Source organism: Sus scrofa, chromosome 1 (assembly GCF_000003025.6).
Source record: "Sus scrofa isolate TJ Tabasco breed Duroc chromosome 1, Sscrofa11.1, whole genome shotgun sequence".
Lineage (NCBI taxonomy): Eukaryota > Metazoa > Chordata > Mammalia > Artiodactyla > Suidae > Sus > Sus scrofa.
This window is the reverse complement of record NC_010443.5, coordinates 160,723,423-160,751,305: the sequence shown is the minus strand read 5'-3', so window position 1 is coordinate 160,751,305 and position 27,883 is coordinate 160,723,423. Positions and strand designations below refer to the sequence as shown.

The window sequence follows — 27,883 nt, the reverse complement described above, 5'->3', positions numbered from 1 at the left end:
ACAGTCACATTCAAAGGTATTGGAATTAGGACTTCAAAAATGTGTATTTGGGGGAGTTCCCGTTGTGGCGCAGTAGTTAATGAATCTGACTAGGAACCATGAGGTTGCGGGTACGATCCCTGCCCTTTCTCAGTGGGTTAACGATTCGGCATTGCCGTGAGCTGTGGTGTAGGTTGCAGACGCGGCTCGGATCCTGCGTTGCTGTGGCTCTGGCATAGGCTGGCAGCTAGAGCTCTGATTAGACCCTAGCCTGGGAACCTCCATATGCCGCGGGAGCGGCCCAAGAAATGGCAGAAAAAAAAAAAAAAAGTGTGCATTTGTGGGGGGGAACACAAATCAGCTTATAATAGTACCTCCTAGCATTTGGCACTGGACTATCTGTTAATAGTCAAATACTTAATTTTTAATTTAACCAGGGCTATAGTAGGTGCTGAGGATGCAGTAAAACCAAAACAAATAATATTCTAGTGGATAGTGTGAATCAGTGCTACCCAGAATTCACTGTTTCTCTTTATTTTAAATTCCAAAGGCATGCAAATCAATATGGGAAAATTTGGAGAGAATTTATAAGCAAATCAGTGATTGATTGTAATGAAGGAATAGCCATTCCTGGGCTGTTGGAAACTTCTAAATTTCTTATTGTTTCCTGGTAGTACAAACTACTAGTTTTGAGTCAATGTAAAATAATATTGAAGATTAATAAAGATATCTTTTAAAAAATTTTATAAAAATGGTTTTTATTTTTTCCATTATAGCTGATTTACAGTGTTCTGTCAATTTCTACTGTACAGCAAGATGACCCAGTCACACATACATGTAAACATTCTTTTTTTTTCACATTATCATGCTCCATCATAAGTGACTAGATATAGTTCCCTGTGCTATACAGCAGGATCTCATTGCTTATTTTGCATCTACTAACCCCCAATTCCCAGTCCATCCTACTCCCTCCACCTTTTCCTTGGCAACCACAAGTCTGTTCTCCATGTCCATGATTTTCTCTTCTGTCTGTGGAAAGGTTCATTTGTGTTGTGTATTAGATTCCAGAGGTAAGTGATATCATACAGTATTTGTCTTCTCCTTCTGACTTACTTCACTCAGTATGAGAGTCTCTAGTTCCATCCATGTTGCTGCAAATAGCATTCTTTTGTTCTTTTTTATGGCTGAGTAGTAATAAAGATATATTATTGATTTAGCTACTGTACAAATGTAATGCATGAGGTACTTGGCAGAATTTAAGAACTGAACTCTGGTTTTGTTAAAATTGTATTTCCTTAAAATGTGTATTTTATTACTAGTGACAGGCTTGAAAAAAAAAAAAAAACTACCATGAATATACTGCTATTGTCACAGAGCCAACATTTTTTGTTTTTTGCTTTTTTTGTTTTCTGTATCTCATTTATATATAAAATGCTAATGAAATGTGTGAATTTCAAGCAGAAGCTCAGATATTTGTGTGTGTCTATATTTGTATAACTATTTATGTAAATTTATTTTTATATCATAAGCTCTCATGTCCCCTCATTATTGACAAAATTGAGAAGTTGTGTATAAATGAAAACAAACCAGGGATTCATTAGTTATTTTCACTAAAGAATTCAATCCTATTCAAAGGCTACCTATTCTTTTCAGGGTCCTCTACCTTCTAACCTCTCTAGTTTGGGCTCTAAATTCTCTCATGCACTTATTCAGTTGTCATGCTGTGTTAATGGGACAAAAATAGCTCTCTTTTAAGCCTTATTTGGCTGACACTACACTGACACTGACTGCTGGTATCCTAATCCCCTCTCCTGAGCAGGAAGGATGTTTGAAGCTCAAGCCAGCAGTGACTGAGTCCCTCTTAGTGGCAGATCAGGCCAACTTTCTTTTCTTTTCTTTTTTTTTTTTCAGGCCAACCTTTTGATGTGGACCCTCCTTCTTTGTTGAGTAACCTTCTGATTGGTAAGTCCATAGTCATTTACAGCTCATCATTTTGTCTACCTGCAAACTCCCCCAATTTTGGGAGTCTTTTTTTCTCATTTCAGGGATTCTATTTCTCTCCTTCATCATGTCTTCATTCATATAGCTTGGGAATGGCAGGTGACAGTTGAGTGAAGGAAAGCAGTTAACCTGTTAGTAAGATCTGGAAAGGTTGTGTGGCTCCCACTTGTCTGAAACTCTGTTTAGAAAGTGAATACTTGACCCTTTTCTGTCCCCAGTGTTTGGTTCAAGTTCCAAAGAAGCAGGAAATGTTCCACTTGGTCTTAGATTATTGGGCATTTATTTTGTTATTGAATTTCCTTTACCAGGCATATTTGACATAGTAAAAGTGTATCTGGGTTTGTGGATTTGTATCAAATCTGGAACAACTGTTCTATCAGTAGAAACATAATGTTCTCTTGATCAAGTAGTTTGAGGTTTCAATACTTGATCGTGTCCTGGAAATGCAATATAATTTAAATAAATAAGTCAATGTCCTGACCCATGATCTTGTAATTCTTCACATATTTATTGACAGATGATGAATTGGAAGGAAGATTAGAAATGGATTGTGAAATCACTGAAAAAGGAACATCTCTATTAAATTTGAAAGGTGTATTTTTTTTTTTTTTTTTTTTTTTTTTTTTTTTACTGAAGACCTTTAAGGAAAAGATTCTTTAACTGGTCAGAGTATGCTTTTATCTTATTTTGGTCTGCATATCAGGCTGTTCTTTGGTCAGAAAAATGACATAAAGGACATTCTCTGGGGTTTGTTTTCCAAATACTAGTTTTAAGTCAATAAAATTATAGCCTAATAATGTTTTTTTCTAAGAATCTCATAGATCTTCATTGCACAAAGGAATTCATATTTCCACTGTGTTATGAAGAGGACAAAAATAATTTAGCTGGAAAAGCACAGTCTAAGAATTTATTGCATTGGGAAAATAAAATAAAATAAAATAAAATAATTTATTGCAAATTGAAATTAAATCTACTTTATAACCACCAAAGACATAGTTAGGAATGTTACTTGCTTAACTATCTGATGAAAGCACTGGTTTATAAGAGAAACAAAAATATAGAGCTGAAAAACTCAACCATTCATTTTCTGCCTTTTGATCTTATATTAGAGGATATATATATAGATTACCCTGACCCCAATATGCATTATAAATATAAATGAATGAGACAATCAAAATGTTAGATTGCCGAGACCAGCTTAGCAGGTTGGGGCTGAAGAACTGCCGTGAAACTTAAGGAAAAAAGTTAACATAAAACAAGACACAGAGATATTTATTTTAGGTAAATGTGGGAACCGGGGGACTCAAGGTCTCAGGGGCCAAGAGCACTGCCTCAAGAAACCACACTGCTTTTATTGTGCTCTTTAGGATTATGTCAAGTGAGGAGGGGGCTATAGGTCGAGGATATAGGGTTTTTTTTATTATTATTTTATGTTCTTTTATTATTTTGAAAGTCACATAGCTGGTAGATGGTTAAGCTTTTACTCTGACCTTTAGGCATTTAACGATCATTAGCATTTGAGGAAGTTTGGCCTTAGCTATCTATGCATAGCATTCCAGAGAATCCTCACTGTGCTTCCACTAATGGCATGCCTATCTGAAGCAACCCCTTGTGCCTAGGTTTGCACCTTGGTTCTCCTTGCTAATGCATATTCTGCTAAGGACCTCTCATAAACCACTTGGGGACATGAGGTTCCTCTTTCTCTTATTCTTTAGAGGACATATCATGCTTGTGCAAACATGTGCCAATCTGCACAGGTCTGGCGTGCCTAGGTGCCTAGACCAACGCCTTATGTCCTCATTCAGCTGACCCTATGAATAACTTATGCCTTTAGGTCTTTTTTTCTTAAGTTTAAGTCATTTACCAGCACTGTGACTGTTTTTCAAGCAGGAAGATTGGGTAAAGTAAAGTAGAACAAAATGGAGTTTTCAGCATAGAAGCTAAGAAAATATTGTAGAAACATGTCTCGTGACATTAGATCATAAAAAAACTGAAATTAATAACTACTTAATATAATGCCATCGTTAAAAACACATAGCTTATTTTTATCATTGCTTTTTAGAAAGCATCTATCTATAGTACTAGGGTTTGAATTACCGGTGTTATCTATTACTTATTAAGTTTCCTGACCAACTCATATAGCTCTTTGGATTTCATTAGTTAAGATCATTTTAAGTATTTCCCCTAATGATTCTTTGTTAACAAAAAATTGATAAATTTGTGAATAAATTCTTTTTTGTTTTGAGCAGTACATCCTCACTAGACTATGACAAAAATGACTTAAGGGATTGTGTTATTCATGGCCTCATCATTAAAAATTCTATGACTTTGGGCAAGGCACAATTTATCTAAGCCTTTTCCTCATCTGCAAATTGAGAAGACTAAACTACTTAGGAGGTTATTGTGAGGCTCAACTATAATGTATGTGTGTTGGGCTGCACCCTGCAGACCTACTGGTTCTATACTCGCCCTGCCTTGAGATGGAAGAAAGAGCCCAGGGTCAGCATCAAAGGCATCAGTGGTTTAGTGGATGAGAAGTCTTACATGTCTGAAGCAAAGTGGTCCTAAAGCAACACCCCCAATGTGAAGGGCAGAAAGCAGGCAGGACAAGGCAGCAGCAATCTTCACTCTCAGGGGAATAAGATTACCAGTTATAGGGTGAATTGAAGGCAGACTGGCTTATCAGTTACCAGGGAAACTAGCAGAGGGGCAGTCCCTGTTATACCCCAGGGCTAAGTATCTTCAAAGGGCAGAGGGCTTCCCTTTGATAAACTGTGTAGGGGAGCCATTCTGACCTGAAGATTAGAATAATCGCTTCCTGAAGCTGGGAGGCAAACATGTAGGTTGTACTGGTTAGGCTCTATGATTAAGAGGGAGGGTGTAGGTGACTGCCAAGCTGGTTGAATAGGGGCAGGGTTTGTACAGACAGCAAAACAGCTGTCTTGAATGACCTGACTATGCTATGTGATGGTCCGTTTCCAATCACAAATCATTCTATGAGTGGTTGCTTTTCTTAACATATGTTAGTACCTTTAAGGTAGCATGGGGTTCCCTCTCACTTATCTTCAGAAGGTCTGTCTTAAAGCTATGGCAAGTCAGAAGGCATTTCTGAACCAGACTTTGCCATTTGTGTGACATTTTATGTGGTATTTGGTCTCTAAGACTGGTTCTTTCCACATTTAAGCCAATGTACTTTTCCATTTGCTCTCAATGGGAAAATGAAATGGGTAGTTTCTCAATTATATACTGAATCCTATAAATGTAGGTAGTTAACATGAATATTTGTGATGCAAAGCTTTAGGTTTAAAAATTTTTTTAAATCTCAATATTTGTTTCATATTGCTATCTCCGTCGTTATACTTATTAATTGATGAGTTAATAAAAGGTAAACCACATTTCAGCTCTATAAAATGTCTTATTTATAGTCATATTTTAATAAATTTATAAAAATTTAATAAATTGAGTATGCCATTTTATATTTTACCGGAAAAATGGTAAATTGCTATAGTTAGAACTGCCAAATGAAATGTTTGTGATGGGAAAAAATAAAAATAGTAAGAGAATAATCTTTTAGATGAAAAGTCAGAGGGAAGAAAATTCCCAATACATATCAAGCTTCTTTATTATTAAATCTATGAAAATAGTTGAATTGTAAGGAAATAGAATTCAGATATTCAAGTTGTTTACAATTTTTTTTAAATAGACTTCATTTTTTAGAGCATTAATTTCTTTTTTTACAAAAATACCATATCCTTAAAAGTTTGCCATCATGAAATATCAACAAAGGGTATTAAGATTTTGTTTCATGTGGCAATGTGACAGGTATACAGAGAAATAAATTATCTGAATGTTTCTTCACTTTTGACTGTGTGGCATAGTTTTAGGACTTACAAGAGCAAGGAAATTTGGAATAAAAACTATTACTTAGTGTCTCTAGTCTAGAGAACTGCATTATATAGAGCATAGTCTTCTGGGTTATCTGAATCCAATTCTATGGGGGATCTGAACCTTTTGTCAACTTCATGCAATTTTAGAACTCTAAGTTGTGGATAAGTGATAGCAGTACAAACAATTCTCATTTATAAACATGCATATTGATTCTGTCTGATGGAGTTTCAGTATACTTCCTTCCCTTGTGGAAGAAGCCGATTTTGAGGTCATTTATAAATTCACTTCCTTTACTCCTGATCTATATTATACCTGTGTCTGTTCTTTGGATTCTCCTTTGAATTGATTTTAGCATCTGTCTTATTCCCTCATTAATAATGAGTCAACAAAGTCTTTAATATATGTTTTATAGTTACATGAAAGTCATGATTTTACCTTTGAAAATTTCCTCTTGATGCAGAATACAAAAATAATTCAGTGCAAGTCATATTAACGGGCACGTAGTAATTCATCCCCTCATACACCTCCTGGGAATTTATTCTGTAGAAGATTTTTAAAAATTGAATTAATCTTTTATTTGATGTCATTGGTGATTATATGTACTTCCATAGTCACCTTGATAGTCAATGAACAGTGATGTTCTGGTTAAGAAATATTTTTTAAGGACAGCTTTGGCTGTTGGAAAGTATTATATCAAGCCAAAATCTTCATGCAATTTTTAGCAATTGGTTCTAGTTCTATTTCTTGTGCCACACATTATTAATATAATCCTTTTCCTATATAATTGTACTTCAAATATAGAAAATAGTTATATTCACTGTTAGCCTTTTTTTTCCTCTTGGGAAAAATCTCATCTCCTGAGCTCTTTAGCCTTCTTGAGATGAATTCTAATATGGTTTAGAATCCTTTACTTATCTTAGGCACTCTGATATGGCACTACTTCACAATAGACTAAGTCTAGAAATGTACATTAAAGATTCATAAGTAATTTTGGCAATAATGTCTCTATTTTTTTTCATGTAGAGATAAAACCACAGCATGTGATTCTGCTCATCTATAGTTTCTGTACACAACAGTTAAAGTTTTTATATTCTTCAGGCTTATATTTACTACCATTCAAGTTCATATATTAAACTTAGCTCACTATTTCAATCTCTTAAGAATGTTCTAGATCATTACTCTTTCTTTTTTATTTAGCCATTCTTCCAACATTTTTAAAATGTCTATTTGATGTCTTTGCACTGCTATTAGGGACAACAAAGATAAGCACTTAACTGATCTCTTATTTTGAAGTTTGTGGGAGGCAGGCATTTAAAAATGAATTATTAGAAACTAGAATCTTAAATGCTTAAATAAAGCAATGTTGCCGTTCGAGCATAGTGTTATTCTGCTTTTTGTCTAACAAAAATGGCTATTGCATTTTCTTACCAGGTTTGTACATAGTATGTACACATTTATGTACAAGATTATGTACAAGTTTAAGAGTAAACATACTTTTGAGGGACCACATGTTGTGCATTTAGGGATCTATAAGTCTGGACTTGAATGAAAAAAGAAAATTGAAGAAAATTTCCTGAAAATATTGATATTTCAAGAATCATTTAACTAGAACAAGGGAAAGAGTTGCTTCAATAAAATGTAGCCTAATTAGCTCCTTATTCATCAACTTATTTGAACCAACAATATCAGAATATGCTAATATGACTTAGCATTCAAATACTGGAATCCTAGCTCCTTTTACTTCACTTTCTCCTTTGTAGGCCACCATTGAAAAATCCAATTTGAGGTAAATAGAAAAGGTGACTTGAATAAGATGTCGCTTGGTATGGGCCCAATTTATTTTTTCCTATTTGGATTAGCAACTGAAAACATAGTTTCTGAAGAAGTATGTCATGGTAACACTGTGCAGGCAATTTTTATACTCTTTTCCCAACCTACAAATGTTGTTTGAAAAATATATGTGGTACTTTACTGTCCTCTAATATAATTCAAGTTTATTCATGCTACTCGGCTTTGAGCACAAATTTTTTTTTTTAACCAATTTTCCATTTATTTTCTTGTACCAGAAAGGGCAATTACTGTTATTTTCCTTTATAGTCTTTTATTTTATATCTTATATTTTGGCATTTGTACCATTTTCTTAAGATTTGCATCTTCCTACCTCAAGTACAAATTAAAGCACTTAGGGATTTGTTAAATATTTTCCTAATGCATGTGTCTTAGCTCAGGCTACCATAACAAAATACCATACACTGGGTGGTTTAAACATCAGAAATTAATTTTTTCCACAGTTCTGGAGGCTGGAAGTATAACCTCAGAGTGTCAAGCTGTTTTGTTCTGGGAGAGCTCTTTTCCAGGCTTGCAGATGGCCACTTTCCTGCTGGGTTGTCAGATGGCCTTTCCTTGGAGAATATATATGGAGAGAAAGAGAGTGATCTTTCTCTGGTCCTCTTCTTTTTTTTTTTTTTTTAATTTTATTTATTTATTTTCATTTTTTAATGATTTTTATTTTTTCCATTATAGTTGTTTACAGTGTTCTGTCAATTTTCTACTGTACAGCAAAGTGACCCAGTCACATGTGTGTGTGTATTCTTTTTTTTTCACATTATCCTCCATCATGTTCGATCACAAGTGACTAGATATAGTTCCCTGTGCTATAAGGCCACCAATCCTATTGAATTAGGACCCTACTCTTATGACTTCATCAAACCTTGATTACTTGCTAAAAGCCCTGTTTCCAACATTGGTGATGAGGGCTTCAATCCATGAATTTTCCTTTTGTAAGACTCATGGTATCACAGGTTGAGAGTATGCACACATTTGATCACTATCTCAGCTCACTGTCTCCACAACAGTTTAACACATTCATGTCAAGATTTTAAAGGACTCAATTCTTTTTCTATGCAACAGTAAACAACAGCTGTCATTAGGTTAACTGCAGCCTAATACATTGGAACAGGCTAGTGCAGGATTAAGGGAACTCTGTTAGAATCCTAGCTCTGTCACTTGCTAGCCAAGTACCATCAGTTAAGGGAGAAGGTTAAATGAGTTAATATAAGTTCAGGGCTTTAGACAGTACCTGGTACCCAGAAAATATTCTATAGGTGTGAGCTTTGGTTATCATTAACATCACATTCATCAATTTCTGTAGGCTAATCCTCCCTATTTCTTTGTCATTTCTATTTGACACGAATAAGAACTTCTTTAGTATTCTAGTCACTGACTTCTGGAGGCTTTGTAGTTTGTATTATTCTCAGGATACACTGTCCCAGAACTGAAAAGGCAATAGTGTATTTCATAGGACAGCTAGAAATTCAGAATTTTTCAACCACAAAACATTAACAGCTCAAGGGGAAAAAGTTATTTATGTGGTTTCTCCTGATTTTATTTAATTTTCCCAAAAAATCTTATCACTGAAATGAAATAGAAACAATGGTTTTTAAATATTGACTTTGGGGACCAGATCTTATCACTTATTTTGTATATTTAAACTGTTGTTTTAATGAGAAACTTGTGATATCACTTAGGTGGTAGTTTTAAGAAAATCCGATCAATTAATTTTAAAACAAGCATTAAATATTACAGCTATATGTCTTGGCTTAGTAATAACTCAATATCTGAGTGTTGAGGTATATAATTCCTTTGGACTCATCAGAATGTAAGGTCCATAAGAACAGCGATTTTTCTGCTTTCTTAACTGCTATATTTTCACTGCTTGTCACAGTGTCTGGAACACACTGTGACTTCAGTAAATAGTTATCAAATGATTGAGTGGCTGATAGTTCACTGTAAGGGTAGTTATGTGCCCAAACCTATGACATATTCTGGAGATATAAAGAATACATAATCTTGGCTCATGGGGGCACAGTTCAATGGGAAAGAAAAAAATGGGAAAAGTAAACAGGCACAATTCAAAAATAACTTGTGAGGTATGGATTAGGTGCAATAAAATCACAATAGAAATCATCTGCTGAAAGGGGGTAGAGGAAGTCAGGAAATGATTAAAAGAAAAATTGATGGTTTAGTGGAATGTTGAAAGATGTGTGAAATATATCAGTGTGCAGGGGTCTGGAGATGTTTTGAGTGGAAAATAAGTCAATGTAAAATGAATAAATAATAAACCCTGGAAATATAAAGCTAGTAGGCTCTGAGGAGCTTCATGTACCATAATAAAGAGTTTGAACTTTATTTCATAAGTAAGACATTGAAACATTTAAACAAGATGTTTTTAGAAAGGTCACTGTAGCTACAGAGTAGATAGTGGAATATATAAGTCCTGAAACTGTGTATCTGCTCAGAAGTATAATGAGATATTCTAATCCTCAAATCATATGTTTCAACTAGGGTGGTCAGAGGAGAGCAGCAAGTGAGGGGTATTTTGCTATTAAGGAAGGGATTCAGATGCTAGAATGAAAAGGATTGCACAAGACAACTGAAACATAAGGAGGCTCTAGAATGACTCCGAGATTTTTTGATTTAGGCAACTGAGTGGAGGGGCATGTCAACAACCATAAATAAAAACAAAACCCAAGAGGGCAAATTTAGTGTGGAAGTTGGATGATAACAGGGTCGGTTTGGCTGAGTTAAAATACTGGTGGAAAATCCTGAATATAAGACTGAGATTCAGGAGTTCCTGTTGTGGCTCAGCAGAAATGAAACTGACTAATATCCATGAGGACGCAGGTTTGATCCCTGGCCTCGGTCAGTGGGTTAAGGATCTGGCATTGCTGTGAGCTGTGGTATGGGTCACAGACACGGCTCGGATCTGGTGTTGCTGTGGCTGTGGTGTAGGCTGGCAGCTGCAGCTCTGATTCTACTCCTAGCCAGGGAACTTCCATATACCACAAGTTTGGACCTAAAAAAGACAAAAAAAAAAAAAAAAAAAAAAAAAAAAGATTGAGGTTTAGAAGAGACAAAAACTTGAATATTCAAAAATCTAGGTAAGTAGAAAGGCCTGTATCTAGATGAGAATGTCTTTGAAATGTGGGAAGGGCTTGGAGGCAAAGATAAAACCTTGTGGAAAACCAGGTTAATTTTGCTAAATGTGGTGGGTAAGTAGGCAAAACTGTGGATTGGATAGAGAGGTAGAGGAAAGACCAGGAAGAGATGGCATGGTGAGAGGTAGGATGCAAGAGGTGGCAAAAAGTCCGAGGCATTGGAGAAATCAAGTGAGATGAGGATCGCCATGTCTATTGTGTTGTGCTTGCAAAGTGACCCTGGGGACTCCAGCAAGAATAGTGTAATGAGGGTGGGAGCTAATTGCTGTGGCCTGGTTGGGAATGATGATACATAGGCAGAAAGACTATACCTTTAAGAAGTTTGGTTGTGTCTGGAAGACAAGGAGAGATAGGGGCTTTGGTAATAATTTCTGAGCCCTTGGATACAGCCTTTCTGAAAGATGAGCCCTAATTCTGGATGAGTTAGTAATAAAAATGTATGAATTCTCTCTTCTGATTTTAATCTGAGTTGAGCACAGGAATAAGAATAGGGATTTGTAGAGATCAAAGGGAAGAAAAGCAGAGGCAAGAATAAGGATGGAACATTTAGGGGCAAGAAAGTGAAATAACCTCAATCCATGTGGAATCTATTTGGAGACCCACGATCGGTCTAGATTATAGAATCTCTTGAAAAAAGGGCAAAACTACAGGGACAAAGTATTTGTCTATTTTACTAACTCAACAAATCCTCAGGGAATGAACAAATATGGAATCTGGTGTTTTTGGGTGCAGTGAGTGGGGGCAGTAGTTTTACTTTGTAAGAAGTATGGTGAAGAAAGTTCAGCTTCAAAAATGTTCAACCTGAGATCACTATCTGATACCCAAGAAAAATACCTACTAGACAGGTAGAAAACTGGCTGAATTGTAAGAAGTCATACCTGGAGAAGAAAGATGAATCCACGTGAAGAGAGGAACCCTCTCAGTTAGAAGTTGGGTTGCTAGATTTTTCAAATAAAAATATAGGATAGGAGTTCCCGTTCTGGCTCAGTGGTTCACAAATCCGACTAGGAACCATGAGGTTGTGGGTTCGATCCCTGGCCTTGCTCAATGGGTTAAGGATCTGGCATTGCCCTGAGCTGTGGTTACGCTGCAGACAGCTCGGATCTGGTGTTGCTGTGACTGTGGTGTAGGCTGGTGGCTACTGCTCCGATTAGATTCCTAGCCTGGGAACCTCCATATGCCACGGGTGCAGCACTAGAAAAAAGACAAAAACAAAAGCAAAAACCAAAAAAAAAAAAAAAAAAAAAGGACAAATTGTTGAATTTGAATTTCAGATAAACTACAAACAATTTTTAGCAAAAGGATGTTCCATGCAATATTTGGTAGCCCCAGATAGAAAATATAAAGATAGAAGGAGATACAGGTCATCTACATTTATAAATTTACGCTGTATTTCTGGACTTGGGGACTCTCCTATGTCAATTCCTAAAAAATGTTTGTAACAGAGAAAAAAAATGGAGGTGACAGGAGTGTTAAGTCAGTCATTCTCTAAAAGGTTATTTTGAAATAAGAGAGGAGAAAAAGGTGCAGTTGTTCTTTGTCATGTTTAGAGGAAATGGATTATTTCACAGTTTTGGGAAACAACAAAAAAGCTTCAACAGCTTTTTTGCTTTAGCAGGAGAAATACTGTTCTAAGGAAGATTTGGGCAAAGACTGGTCAATAATTAATTTTAGGAAACATTGCCTTTTGCTAAACCTTTTGTCCTCTGTCTTGATCAAACCTTGCTATCTTGCTCAAGCCATAATTCACACACCATGTAACAATAAAATAAGTAATAGAAGATTGTTTGGTTACCTAAAATATTGATGCTCACTGAATAGCTTATGAAAAAAGGAAAATAGCTGTGCAACTACAGAACTTGCTGTTAGGACTGAACATATACATAAAAGTTAACATAATTTTTACTTGCTTGGCATAAGCATTTGATATGCATGTCACAATTTATTTTGTGAGATTCCTATGATTTATTTATCAGTGAGCCAAACATAATTTGTATGTAAAGTGGGAAGGCATTTTTTTCAACTAAAATTAATTTTTTCTCCTTTAATCTGAATACTTTTAAAATGTATTTTTATTTATTTTTCTAAATGATTTTTATTTTTTCCATTATAGCTAGCTTACAGTGTTCTGTCAATTTTCTACTATACAGCTAAGGTGACTCAGTCACACATACATGTATACATTCTTTTTTTTCACATTATTATGCTCCATCATAAGTGACTAGATATAGTTCCCAGTGCTATGCAGCAAGATCTCATTGCTTGTCTGTTCCAAAGGCAATAGTTTGCATCTATTAACCCCCAATTCCCAGTCTATCCCACTTCCTCCAATTCCTCCTTGGCAACCACAAGTCTGTTTTCCATGTCCATGACTTTCTTTTCTGTGGAAAGGTTTATTTGTGCTATATATTAGATTCCGGATACGTGATATCATATGGTATTTGTCTTCTCCTTCTGACTTACTTCACTCAGTATGAGAGTCTCTAGTTCCATCCATGTTGCTGCAAATAGCATTATTTTGTTCCTTTTTATGGCTGAGTAGTATTCCATTGTATATATGTACACCACTTCTTCTTAATCCAATAATCTGTTGATGGACATTTAGGTTGTTGCCATATCTTGGGTATTGTGAATAGAGCTGCCGTGAACATCCAGGTGCATGTATCTTTTTCAAGGTAAGTTTTGTCTGGATATATATATACCCAGGAGTGGAATTGCTGGGTCATATGGTGGTTGTATATTAAGTTTTCTGAGGTACCTCCATACTGTTTTCCATAGTGGTTGTACCAATTTACATTCCCACCAGCAGTGCAGGAGGGTTCCCTTTTCTCCACACCCTTTCCAGCATTTGTTTTATGTGGACTTATTAATGATGGCCTTTCTGACAGGTGTGAGGTGGCACCTCATAGTAGTTTTGATGTGCATTTCTCTAATAATCAGTGATGTTGGAGAAATGTCTATTCAGGTCTTTTTCCCATTTTTCAGTTGGGTTGTTGGCTTTTTTCTGTTGAATTGTGTTAGTTGTTTGTATATTTTAGAGATTAAGCCCTTGTCAGTTGCATCATTTGAAACTATTTTCTCCCATTCCATAAGTTGTCTTTTTTTTTTTTTATGGTTTCCTTTGCTGTTCAAAAGCTTGTCAGTTTGATTAGGTCCCATTGGTTTATTTTTGTTTTTATTTCTATTGCTTGGGATATTGACCTGAGAAAACATGCATAAGGTTAATGTCAGAGAATGTTTCGCCTATGTTCTTTTCTAGGAGTTTGATGGTGTCTTGTCTTATGTTTAAGTCTTTCAGCCATTTTGAGTTTATTTTTGTGCATGGTGTGAAGGTGTGTTTCAGTTTCATTGATTTACATGCAGCTGTCTAGTTTTCCCAGCACCTCTTGCTGAAAAGACTGTTTTCTTTCTCATTTTATACTCTTGCCTCCTCTGTCGAAGATTAATTGACCGTAGGTATCTGGGTTTATTTTGGAGTTCTCTATTCTGTTCCGTTAATGGGTGTGTCTGTTTTGGTGCCAGTACCACACTATCTTGATGACTGTGGCTTTGTAATATTGCCTGAAGTCTGGGAGAGTTATGCCTCTTGTTTGGTTTTTGTTTCTCGGGATTGCTTTGGCACCTTAAAATTTATTTTAACTATTTTATATAATTTTACAGACATACTTTTATATAAACGCACAATTGTAATAAAGAGATAAAGAAACTGTATTTTTTTTTGGCAGGGGAGGGGGGTCATGCTGTGACATGTGGAAGTTCCAGGGCCAGGGATCAAACCTGTGCCACAGCAATGGTAACCTGCTGAGCCACAAAGGAACTCCAAAGGGACTGTATTTTTTTTTTTTTTTTTTTAGGGCTGCACCTGTAGCATATGCAAGTCCCCAAGCTAGGTGCTGAATTGGAGGTGCAGCTGCTGTCCACTGCAAAATGGAATCCAAGCCCTGTTTACAACCTTCACCACAGCTCATGGCAACACCAGATCATTGACCTACTGAGCAAGGCCAGGGATCAAACCTGCATCCTAATGGATACTAGTCAATTTTGTAACCTACTGAGCCATAATGGGAACTCCTAAGAGACTGTATTTTTTTTTTTTTTTTTTTTTGTCTTTCGTCTTTTTAGGGCCACACCTGCGGCATATGGAGGGTCCCAGGCTAGGGGTCTGATTGACTCTGTAGCTGCCAGCCTACACCACAGCCATAGCAACGTGGGATCCAAGCCGCATCTGCGACCTACACCACAGCTCAGGTCAATGCCGGATCCTTAACCCACTGAGCGAGGCCAGGGGTCAAACCTGCATCCTCATGGATGCTAGTCAGGTTTGTTAACCGCCGAGGCATGACAGGAACTCCCGAGTCTGTATTTTTGATGTTTGATTTCTGATCACTTGCAATCCCTACTGTCCCTGTGTCCTCTGCAAGATCTCTGGGTACAATGTGATAAAACAGCCCAGCACCTTCCTTCCCTTGACCCTGGTGGGAATTTCAAACCAGTCTAGTTTCTGGTAGGTACCCTATTCTATCTCCACCCAATAACCACCACAAGCACACAAGCCACCATTTTCCTTTGCTCTTGTTTCACTCCTGATAGAAGATGAGCCCTCCCTGGGGAATCATTTTGTTGTTTGTTATGTGAATAATGAACAATTTCATATGCATGAGTGCCTATGTGTCATTTGTCCAGACATCTAAAAATCCTACCCAGCCTCTAGGGGATGCTAGGTGCTGAAATAAAATTGTGATCACATACATTTCTTAATACAGTTATTTTGTGTGGTTTTGTACGTCTCCCTACTCGCCTCCTTCCCATATCAGCAGCTCCTTCATAAGGTACCCATCATCTTGACTTCAAATACCCTGGATTAGTTTTGGCAATTTAAAAATTATATATACATAGAGGAATATAGTATGTATTCTTATGGATGTTATTCATCATTTTGTTTGTGAACTTTATTATTATTATTATTGTTTCTAGAATAGTTAGTTGACTTTCATTGCTCTATAGTATTCCAAAGAATATCCCACAGTTTATCCAGTTTGGGGCTGATATGAATAATTCTTCTATCAACATTCTTGTCCACATCTTTTAGGCACACTTCAGTAGGGTATTTATTTATCTAGGAACAGAGTTACTAGATTGTTGGATATGTCTATGGGTTGTAACAGGAATGGACAAAGAATCCTTCAAAAAGATTATAACAATTCATAGCTAGTGTGAGATGTTTTCTTGTTTATTTTACATTCCTAACCAGAATCAACCTTTCTTCTTCTTTTAAGGCCACAAATGAATATTTTATATAATTCTAGTATCTTATTTTAGTGTTGATAAGATTCAAAGTTTAGATTTCCTTGTTGTACATATAAAAGGTATTATTAACCAATGAAAAGTCTTTGAGGTGCTGTGACAGTTTTTCAGATTCATTGAAATTATTTCTGTATACATAGTTTTATAGAAGAGTTCTGATCTTGCATTTAATCTACAAATTGGAGTAGTTTCCAGTGAAAGGTTGAGAAGGGATTCATGTTCAACTCATCCTCATAGCTCTCATAAAATGGATTTAGTGTGTTATGTTGGCCCTGTAGCCAGGTTTCTCTGCTTGCATATATTGAAAATCATTTATATTAGAAAATGGTCTTTTAGGGAAAAAAGCAGGGACATTTTCTTTTTCTTCCGCTGTAGTGTGTATCCAATTTATTCCAGACACTTCATTTTAACCTCCTACCTGGGGACTTTCTTAGTTATGATGATTCCATATATAAAGTTTTGAGACAGAATGTACAGCTCTTTAAATTTAGTGGCAAATGATACATGAGGCTCTATGTTCTTCTTGTGAAGCATTAAATGCTGACAATAAAATGATAGTGCTGGTCATAAGCACAACTTCAATTATCACATGAATGCATCAATTTAATCTAATCTATGAGAAAATAAACAAAATGATGATTTAACGATTAGTCAATCATTCCATGGATGATTCAATGATCATACAATTAAGTGTGTTGAGAAAATTGACAATAGAGCTACGAGGGAAGTGTTTAATTTTTTCTGTTGTTTTTCTTTGTTCACACCCTATTTCAAAATAAGTTCAAGATGGATTGAATAGTTAAATGTTACAAAAAAAAAAAGAAAAAATCTTCTGAGAAATGATTTTTTAATCTTATTTTGCAGTAGGATGCTATTTCCTAGATCATTTTTTATGATTTCTTCCATTGCACTTAATGTATTTATGTTTATATGTTTCATTGTATTAGTTAGTGATTTCCAGATAAACAGAAACAAGAGGATGTGTGTATCTTGTATATACATGTGTAGTTATGTTGTGAGCCACCTGGGAATTTCTGTGTATCTTTGTATATAAATGTGTATATATACACACACACACACATATAAATATACTATATAAATAATATATAATAGTATATATAAATAATGTATTAAAATTACATATATACATAAAATAATAATAAATAGACTCATAGACTCATGCATTGATTATGGAGGTTATGAGGTCCCATGATCTGTCATCTGCCATCTGAAAATCCAGAAAAGACAGTGGTATAATTCAGTTCAAGTCCAAAGTCCTGAGAACCAAGGGAGCTGATAGCATAAACCCAGGCCAAGGGCAAGAGAAGAAATCAGACTTTTTTTGTTCATTTGGTGCTATGCTTTTATTCAAATGAAAGTGGAAAAACTACACTATACCAATAAATAGCAAATATGACGGTATTTTACAGCACCGCATCATAAAAAGAGACAGGAAAAAAAGCTGAATTCCTCCTTCCAGTGCCTTTTTTTTTTTTTTTTTCCCCAGGATTTCAGCAGCACTCACAGGAGGAAGGGCATCAGTTCAAATGCTGGTCTCATCCATAAACATATTCATAGACACACCTAGAAATAAAGTTTAATCTGGGCACAACTTTGCCAGTCAGTTTAACTCATATAATTAACCATCACATTTACCAAGTAGAAAGTTCATAAAATTGAGAAGCCAAAAATACCTGGTTGAAATTTTTTGATACAAATACAGCATAAAATTAAGGAGGTTTACAGTCTTAACATATAGATGACACATATAAAATTTTCTTATTCAAAATCTAATAAATAATACATAGGACATAAGAAAAGATACATGCAAAAAAGAAATGCAAAATGAAAACATATTTAACTACTCTAATAATCAATGAAATATACTTTTAACCAGTATTTTTGATGATCATTTTACTTATTGAAATGGCATATTGCTGGTATTGATTAAAACCAGAAGCCCCCTCATGCTCTTTTCATGGAAATGTAAATTGGTCCAATCTTTCTGGAAAGCAATTTGTGAGATTACCAAGACACATTAAGGTGTTCTTAGACTTTGTTTTCCTCTTTTGTACATTTTGTCTGAGGAAGTGAGTTTATGATAAATCATAATTTACGTATAAAAGTGTTCATAGCAGTGTGATCTGTAACATACCTAAACTTGATTGAGTGTTAATTGAGAAAATAACTCAGTACAGTATTGTATGTTCGTAGGGTAGGGTATTGTGAAGCTATTGAATCTGATTTGCTCAAGTAAAACTTGCAAAAGAGTGTGATAAATTAAGTGGGGGGAAAACCAGGATAAATTTAGGACAGAATCTGCTAAGTGTTAATCAAAACCCATTTCCTCCTTTTTTTTTTTTTTTTTTTCTTCTGGCAACATAACTAGGATATATTTGTATTTAGGTGCGGGGAAGGTGACTAAGTTCTAATGAAATATGTGTAGAAATTATTTTCTTTTCCCAAAAGCCCTCCCAAGAAAGATGGTCTATGCTTGTTCCCTTTCTATTCAGTAGACAGAGATGACCACAGTGGCTTTAGAATGAACCAGTTGATGACGGCGAAACTTGTCCCCGAGTGAACACCCTTTCCACCCCTAAAACACACACACGTACAGGCACTCACTCAGGACTATGAGCAAAAAATATACTTTAGAATCAATGTTACAGACTTATGTTTTGCTTTTTTAGGTAGTACAGGTTTTTCTAAAACTTACCATGGGTACAGTTGGGGAGATGACATTAAGAGTAATGACACAATTTTCATGAGTTCTTTCCATATTTGCTAATGGCAAGTAGAATGCTGCTCACATACTATTTGAAGTCTCCTGGAGTTGTCCTCACCTGTGTCCTGTACTTAAGCTGTTGCTTCAGCTATAGTAGCATCTTTCATTTAGACCCTTTTTGGAGCTCTAGTAATCCTCCAAAGTACATTGCCATGCCGACCAGTTACCCTCATCTCTCTTGGGGCATCTCTGAGGTCCATGAGAGTAAGAAAAACAAAAATGATGTTCAAGTATAATCTTTCTATTTTATTCTTTCGGTCTCAGCACTGTAAATAAACAAAAACCTTGTTTACTTTTTCAAATGTGGTATCTTCTTCAATGCATTGAGACATTTCCTTTATTATGGAATTATTTTTCCCAGACAATGAATTGTTATAATCAAATTAGGCTGCTTGGTTAATATAGTTTGGTGATTTCATTGAAATATATCCAAGATTTCATTATTTCTCCTTGGAATTAAAATGATTATTAAAAAAAAAAGAAGTACTGAAATTCCTTTTAATGAAGTGGGGTGAGAAAATTTTGTGTCCATATTATTCTTCAAACAATATCTGTTTTATTACATTTTATCACTTTTTATCTTTATAATAAAATTTGTATTGCAATATTAAATTCTATTCCTAATGATGATCTGTATAATACTTTTTAAAATTTTTTATATTTATCATGACTTGAATAATCATATTCTTAAAAGCACAATTATTCTTGTATACATTTTATGGAGAACTGAGGGCAAATATTTTTTTATTTAACCTAGCCTATATAATTTTGGTAAAGTCAAGATATGGTCTATATTAGCCAAGCTCCCAAGAGGAAGCAGTTGGCATCCTTGAAAAAGGGTAATTCACAGAGAAGCTAATTACTAAAGAGGCTTTTTAGAAAACAGGGTAGAAATAGTGCAGGAACTAGAACTGTTACTTCCTATAGACCTTAAGGGATAAGAGGAAGGACTAGTCCCTGGAGCCTGGATGGAGAGATTCCTCAGTAATCAGCTGTCCTGAGAGAATCAATGGGAGAACTAATCTGTTCTCATAGCACAGTGACCACAGAAGGATGTGAAGGGTGGAGGGGCAGGGCACCTGCTACAGGACCTCAGGCTTCATCTGACCAGCAGCTGCTCCTTCTGCCTTCATAGCAGAGACAATCTTGTCCTATTCCTGAAGGTTAGGTTCTTGTCTCATTGCAGAAAGTATTCAGAAATGAGATGGAAATTAAGAAAGAAAAGTTAGGATCCATTTAAGTGAGAAATACACCTCTTAAGAAGAGGCAGGCAGGGAGGCAAGCAGAACACTGTTTATAAGGGGCATCCAACTATGTGGGAGGGCTATTCACTGGGAAGGTAGGGTTTTGGAGGTCATATTCCTTAAAAGGATTTTTGTCCTTATTTGGTTTTATTGGACGTGTCAGGGCATCAGTGTATGATGGGTGCTTCTTATTTGCATAGCCAATTTTGTTATAATTTTATTATAATGAGGGCGTAATGAGTAACAGCTTACATTTGGACACTGGAGATTCTTGCCCTTTTCCACCTTTACTTGTCTGCATCCAGGGCACTTATCACCTGCAAATGTGTGGTTTCCTATCATCTGGCTTTTCTTTGTCTGCCCATGGACCCTGCTCTTTGCATGATGGTGGTTTCCCTCTTCTCTGCCCATGCCTAACTACCTGCCTGCTGTAATAGTCCTATTGACAACCAAGGCTTCAGGGGTGATTCAGAAAGTCTCTGTTCCTGTCCTTTTCTCCTCAGGTCTTTATTGCCCAGTCCTTGGTAGAAGAAAACATGGAGACTAAACCGTTAGTTCCAGAGGATTCTATTGAATCCAGTGAGCTCTAAATAATATTAAGAAACCAGAGATTTAAAAGAACTTTGTATTGTATATTTGTTATCTTTCAGCAGCTCAGGTTCTAAATATCCTTGCTGTACAAATGTTGTTATAAGTCAGATATATGCTTCTACCTATACTCTACATCTGGAGGAAGACAGACGTACACATACAAACAAAGCCACAGGTGAAATCGCTTGAAGCTACAGTAGTGGAGTCAAGTAGTGCCGCTGTAGGATATGAAATGATGCTCACTGCTAGTGAATGCCACTGGGGGCAACACAGCCACCACACCTTAACTGGACAGTTGCTATGGCATGACCTTGGCTTTCCTCTCTGCTTCTCAGAAAACTACCTTAATTTCTCTTACTTCTTTGCTGATTCCATGTCACATTTGGTATTCTGTTCATAAATTCATTTTCTGCTTAAATTAGCAAGATTAACTTTCCGTTATTTTCAACAAAAATTCTAATGGGAAAAATATCCTTGCATTGAAGGCATTATTCTTCAAACTGCAGGTCACCACCAGAAGTGAAATAACCAGTACCCAGCAACAGCTAAAAAAAAATTAAACTGTAATAGATGAGAAATATAATGCATCATTTCTATCTTAAGTATTGTTTCATGAGAACTTTGGGATTTGTGTGCGTGTGTGTGTGTTTGTTGCTGTTTGTATATATGTGCTAGATTCAATGTAAAATCAACTTTTAACATAGGAAATGGTCAAAGATATTTGAAAAACATTTATTCTAGAGTATATTACATGATTCTGATTTTCCTTTTATTTTCAGTCATGACAGGTTAAGGAATTCATGGCCTCACTGCAATATAAACAGAGAATTAGTAATTTTTGAATGGGTTCCATAAACTTGAAGTTAAGAACAATAATTTGTGTTCACCATGAGTCAAAATGAAGTCTTAGATATTATGCTTTAAAATAGTTGTATCCTAAGCTTTCCTGTGGCATGATCAATTTCTCTCTAGCATCAAAAGCTTTGAAAGTGGGCAGAAAGGAAAGTAAAAGAGAGTGTGTGAGAGTAAAGTAGGAAATCAACAGCTAGTATGTGTACCCTGTTACTCAGTTTACAAGTTGCCTTCAATTCCACTGTATCATTTGATTTTCAGAGCAAACCTATAAATAAGTTGTTACCTGATCTTTATGGTAAAACTAAGACTCAGAGATTATACTTTGCCCAAAATTACACATAGCATATAGAGAGATCAGAAACAGCTTAGCTGGACTTCAGATGACCTTGATCATTTGAATAGTCAACAAATAATTATTTTCTTTAGATTTTGAGATTTAGTATTTCCTTTATTCTCAAATAATTAGAGTGCCCAGTGGGCCAATTTATTCTTTTTTAATGATCTCTTCCCTGAATCAGTCTGTAGTAATTCAAAAATTTCAATATTAGCCCTTTATAGTGTGTCTCTCAGCAGTTCATGCCAAAGTTTAGATGTATCTGGATCATCAGGTGCTTTATGCTACATGGGATTTATTTACGATGAGACTTGTGGAATTTCCTAGAAAAGAATGTATTCAAAAAGGATGGAAAATACAGGTACATAAACTCAGTCCAAAGAAGATGGGACCATGCTGGAGGGAAGTGTAAATTCTGATTATAACACCATGTGTGTCACTGAAGAGCTCCTTTATTCCAACCTGTTTAGACCCATGTCCCAATCCCACAGTTAAGAGGTTGCATTGATGAGTATGCTAAAGCTAATGTCACTTGATACTGTCACTTTCCTTTCTGTGGTACAGACAATGTATAGACTCTTTGTAGGAGTGTGTAACCCCATCCTTGATATGGGACAGTTGCTGGAGCACATTGGGTACAGTAGTTTAAGCAAGTATTGGAGTGAAAACAAAGTGGGAGAGAACATCAACCTTTGATGAAAGGAATCAACAAAAGCAGGGAGGCCGCTCATATCAAAAACACCAGCAATGAACTAGGAGAATCTAGACTGCAGCAGCTGGGGCATCAGGGTGCAAAAAGGTGGGTACCATGGGGTGAGGAGAGCACAAACTCACTCACAGCAGGCTTAGCTATGCAGGACCCTTGTTTCATGATACATTTACTTATTCAGCAGACCATTTATGACCCCAGTGCAGTATTAGTTACCAGGGATAGAATGATAAGGCAGGAAGACATAGCTCCTGCCTCCTCACTTCCAACCCTACGAAGATTAGAGTCTAGCCAAGAAAATAGATAAGCAAGGAAGTAATATGACTACCAGCATTGTTTGTGCATAACTGAGGTTAAGTGACTGGACTTTCTGCAGTCAGGGGCTGGGGCAGAGCCAGAAGAGAATGGTTTATTACTGATAATGTGATCTTGTATAATCTTTGGATTAGTGTGACCTGAGGAGAGTTGATTACAGCTCTCTTGGAGCTTTGACCTCATTCTGTATTTGATAATTTCTATGTAGGTATCTTTTCCCTAATAGTTCTGAATGTACTTAAAGATGGAAAGAATATATTTTTTTTTAATCTTTGTGTTTCCCACAGCAAGACGTCTAGAATAACTTAGTGCAATGGAATTTTATTTAGTAAGTAATAGGATGCCATGAACTATAAAGTATGATTTCAAGAATGTGTGTATTTGAAATGGACTTTAAAATTGTATCTTGATTATTTATACACCTGATAAAAGAAGATGATTGTAGAGATGAAGAACAAGGGACCTCTCCCCAGGCTAGGATTCCTGGAGGACATGAGATAACAGTGTTCACGCCCTTTTTTAGGAGAAGCAATTTTACCATTGTAGTGATGAAGAGGAAATAGTTTTAAATGAAAAAAAAAATACAAAGGAATCACAGAATCCAAGCTGGAATTGCTTATGCTTTATACATGAGTAATTGAAATTCCTGGTAAGTAAGATATTACAAAATCTTTAGAACACTAATGTTCTTTAGAACATTAACAAAGATAATGTTTAGAATATTCTTTAGCACAGCCTACCTATTTTAACCAGAAAATAAGCTTTCCCTTATAAATTTGAAAAGATTTAGACATCTTTTGAATGAAATCAGTAGAATAGCTATTATACTTCAATGAAATATGCCATAATTAAGTTTTCTTTCTTTTTATTTCTAACTCGTTATTTTTCCCTTGGGAAAACCATCTTAATTCACTCAACAAAATACATCACAAAGCTTATTATTTTTTTCCAATTTCATTTTAGAAAATCATTTTCTTGAAAAATTAGCCGTTATTTCCTGAGTACATTGTCAAAAAAGAGACTATTTCATTTGAATTATTAGATTTTTGTATGTTAAAAATTACTTTAATATTTCTTTTACTTTAGGAAGTTTTAATGATGGCTTACTGGGCTTCAATTTTTAAGCCTAAGGAATTCAGTTCAATGTGTTATTATTAATATAATATCCTTAACCATTAGTGAATAAATTGACTTATCAAAAATTTATTTTTAAATGAGGTAAAGAATAATATGATTTTTAAAATGTAATTACTCTTTATAACCTTGCCACACACACCTCATTTACTTGCCAGATGAAGTTGAAATTTCTTAGTTGGGAACTTAAGGCTTTACATAGATATTTTCCCTTGTTCCATTTCAATGATTTTCATGAATAAACTCACTAAATTTTATTGTGTATTTCCTAGGTACAAAGAATTGGGATTTTCTTGTACATAATGAAATTGTAATCTAATGTATTTTCTCTCTTTCTTTTCTTTTTTTGGGGGGAGGGGCCTGCACCCATAGCATATGGAAATTCCCAAGCTAGGGGTTGAATCAGAGCTATAGCTGCCAGTCTACACCAAAGCCACAGCAATGGCAGGTCCAAACCTTTACTGTGACCTACACCAAGCTCGTGGCAATGCTGGATCCTTAACCCAATGGGTGAGGCTGGGGATCAAACCCCTGTCCTTGTGAATACTAGTCAGGTTTGTTACCACTGAGACACAATGGGAACTCCAGGCAAATGTATTGTATTCTTATGATTGGCAAGTACCATGAGGGAAGGACAAATAAAATGCTATAGGATTTCAGAGGACCTAATATTTATTTCAAAGAACATTTTAGAAAATAGGTGGCATTTGACCTTGATCTTATGAAAGTGTCAGATTAAAACAGCACAGTGCAGGGAAGGATGGGACATTCTAGGAGAGAATAACATTAAATTTTCTCAATAATCAACTGCTATTTCTCAAAGTATAATCAACATTCCAACCAACCTGGTTTGGGGACATTAGCTGGTGCCCAAATGTACTTTTAGCTTTATAGTATCTGTGCTTCTGTTTATTTTACCCTTTTTCTATTATTTCTTTTCTTTCATTTATATTTTTTTCTGTAGTATTGACCACCTTTTGCTGCTCTCATGATTCTCCAACCTATCTAGAATCTACATGTTTTCTTTATTAATATTTATTTGTATCTCCCATATTGCATTTTGCTTCATGTATGTATATATAAATTAATATATATATATATATTTAATTTGTTAATGTGACTAAGTCTTAAACACTAGGTTTTTAAATATTGTGACTTCTCTGCATTTTGTTGGTACAGTATCTTATATAAAATACACATTTGATAAATAGAATTTTATTTTAAATTGTTTGCTTAGGAAACAATCAGGATTTTAGAATGGTTGTTACCATCTCATACAGAATGCCTGCTTTAATATGGGACCAAATAATTTGATATGATTGAGGAATACATTAAAAACTCTTTTTGGCATAGTTATTTCCTACCAGCCTACTATTGTGTGTTAAAATGACCATTAGGATTTATTCCAACATGTAAGCCTGATGCATTAAATATACTATGCAGTCAACCCATAATTGATGAGTAACCTGTAACTGAGGTAATATAGTTGCAATGGAATCATGTTTTCTTGAGGGCACTATTTGACTCACAAGCTATAAGAGCTAAAGAAATGTTAGAGCTAATGGTTTAGTCTTGCAGCTCAATAACAAAGAGACAAACAACTCAAAGATGGACAGAGAAATTGAATAGACATTTCTCCAAATGTTATACAAATGGCTAATAGCACATGAAAAGATGCTGAACATCATTAGTCATTAAGGAAGTGAAAATCAAAACCACAATGAGATACCATTTTATTTCTACTAGATGGCTATAATAATTATTTTTTTTAAAAAACCCAGAAAATAAAAAGTAGTGACAAGATGTGAAGACATTGGAATCTTCATACATTGCTGGTGGGAATATAAAATACGTGCTGTGGAAAGCAGTTTGGCTGTTTCTCTAAAAGGGAAACAGAATTATAATGTGACCCAGAAATTCCACTCTTTAGCTTACACCTAAAAAAATGGTAAACATGTGTCCAATAAAAGTCTGTATGTTAACGGTCATAAAAAATACAGCAAAAATGTAGAAACCACCCAAGTTCTGCTCACCAACTATAAATGACTAAATAACAGTGATATATCCACAAATGGAATATTATACAGCCATTAGAGGAAGTACTGATACATGCTACAGTGTATATGGGCTTTGAAAACATTTTACTGAGTGAAAGAAGTTAGACACAAAAGTCCACATATTGTATGATCCCATTTTTATGAAAGGTCCAGAATAGGCAAATTCATACATACTGAAAGCAGATAGTAATTACTAGCTACTGAGGGAGGAAGAAAATGGGAAGTGACTGATGGGTATGGAATTTCTTTCTTGCCGCAGTCAAAATGTTCTTATGTTAGAAAGTAATGATGTTTGTACATTATTTTGAATGTATTAAATACCACTAAATTGCAAACATTAAAATGATTAGAATGGTGAGTTTTATGTTGTATGAATTTTACCTCAGTAAAGAAAATTATGTGAAAACCAGTCAGAACACCTTGCCTATTTACCTGAAGAGGTATGGTGTGCTGGGATGAAGGTGTGCATCACATGCTCTGGAAGAAATGCATTGAGTTCAATTTCCCGTGCTCAAACTCACTGCAAAGTGAGTCCCAATGAAAATCTATCTGAATGTTGGCAGAATGTGTAACCAATATGATATAGCAAACATGCAGCCTTGTGAGATACTGAAAAGGGGACCCAGCTCAGCCTTTTGAGAGTAAAAAGGGATGTTATTAATCATAATATGACAGCAGGTGAAAACTGGATTATCCTGGGAAAATTAAAACTATGCATCATCTGAATCCTGACAAAGATGAGATAGAATTATAGAGCAGAATTCAACCAACACTTCATGCCTTCAGTCTTTTTGCTTCATGGTTGTTTTAGTCATTTATGTATTCGTTCATTCAATAAATATCTACTGAGCCCCTATTAAGGGCTAGGTGTTCAATTTATTCTCTGAATGGTAAGAAACTTACAATGCTTCTGCACTTAATATTCCACCCTGAGGTTGAAGTGGCTGTCATAAAGTAATTTCAGTAATAGACATAGCTTTTCTAATGGCATCACTGGATGTAATAGAGTTCTTTGCAGTTTTGGCTTTATTGTACCTTTGAAGCGTGTTTGTCAGTCCTGTATTAAGATGCATGTAGTAGAGTTAGCTCTCTGGCTCTGTTCTGCCTTATGTAATGCTGTTGTCCTATACTAGTTTGTTTATCTCTTGATGGAACTATCTTTCTCTGCTCTGAGAGTGTCAGCTCTTTGAGGAGGAGTCACTACTATTTTTGATTTTTCCTCTTTTATCATCACATTCTATGTTTCATATTGCTTTTGCCTCTTGATGCATCTTCAAAGTATGCTTTTGACTGCTTTTGGGCTAGAGTAGTTCCAAAAGTCTGAGAATTTTGGGCATTCATTCTCTGTGGGTCACGCACCTTAGTTGTATCTGAAGAATGATCCTACATATGAACATTCAAGCATTCAACATGATCCAGGCGCTCTGGGGCTTTATATATATTATCTTTTTTCATAACAATCCTATTAAGTGAGATCATCATTTTTCAAATGAAGTACTTAAGGGTGTAAGAATTAAATACATGGCAAAAAATAAAGTCAAAATTCAAATCCAGGAGTTCCTGTCATGGCTCAGCGGAAATGAATCTGACTAGTATCCATGAGGAGGCAGGTTTGATCCCTGGCGTTGCTCAGTGGGTTAAGGATCCAGCATTGCCAGGAGCTGTGGTGTAGGTCACAGAGGTGGCTCGG

At 35.5% G+C, this 27,883-nt stretch overlaps 1 protein-coding gene across 2 annotated transcripts in view; it reads left to right on the top strand.

Moving 5' to 3' along the window:
• Positions 1-27,883, top strand: part of LOC110261667 (glutamate decarboxylase 1-like) — a 229,650-nt gene that overhangs the window by 107,391 nt on the left and 94,376 nt on the right. For both annotated transcript variants that reach the window (XM_021099842.1, XM_021099848.1), the window contains one exon: positions 1,891-1,941. The gene's annotated coding sequence lies outside the window, so the exon portion shown is untranslated. The remainder of the gene's footprint in view (positions 1-1,890; positions 1,942-27,883) is intronic.